This window comes from Sinocyclocheilus rhinocerous, unplaced genomic scaffold, assembly GCF_001515625.1.
Source record: "Sinocyclocheilus rhinocerous isolate Xijiao unplaced genomic scaffold, SAMN03320098_v1.1 scaffold636, whole genome shotgun sequence".
NCBI classification, from domain to species: domain Eukaryota; kingdom Metazoa; phylum Chordata; class Actinopteri; order Cypriniformes; family Cyprinidae; genus Sinocyclocheilus; species Sinocyclocheilus rhinocerous.
Window position 1 is genome coordinate 31,128 of NW_015660893.1, and position 775 is coordinate 31,902.

Consider the following 775-nt stretch of genomic DNA (forward strand, 5'->3'; position numbering starts at 1 on the left):
AAAAGTGCCCTGTGAAAATGTCTTTTTCCTTATTTTTTGTTTGGGAATGCAACTACTAGGTGCCAGGACCAGACTGGGACACAATTTCACACATTCTCACACTCATCCAGGCCACACAGAAAAAGAGGGGCCAAAATTGTACCTTTTGGGGTACAACAGCTTAACACTGTAACAGCACTCTTAAAAGGACATCTTTGTACCTTTTTAACCCCTAATAGGCACATATATGCATGTGCATATGCACACCTGAATATAAGGCGTTTTTCACTTCCAGCCTTCATGAACAATAATATATAGATTATAAGTGATTAAATACAAGATTAATAGTAGTTATTAAGATTGATGTTGTTTGGAATTGGTAAAATGTGCTTGGAAAAATATATAATCAGAATATCAACTTGCATAATAATTATGCATGCACTGTATTTTTCCTCTTCTGCTGTCGTGGTAATGCAAGAAATGTTGTGAATGGTTGTCAAGGCAGCCAATCAGAATTTAGCAGCCTCGTCTCTGATTGGCTGGAATTATGGCATATTGTAACGCTGGGCTGTGTTGAGCAAGCAAGCTGTTGGCATTTAGAGAGCACTGAGGGTGGACATCAAGGGAGCAAGCTAGTGAAAAGTTGCACGCACAAAAGAGAAGGTCTGCACACATCCAAAAACTTATTTTAAATGCAAAATTGATTTTCTCTGCGCTCTAAATACTTTCTTCTTTGCGAGCCAACTTTTTTCTCCACAAAACTCAGTTCACGCGCGTGCAAAACGCACTTTTGCGC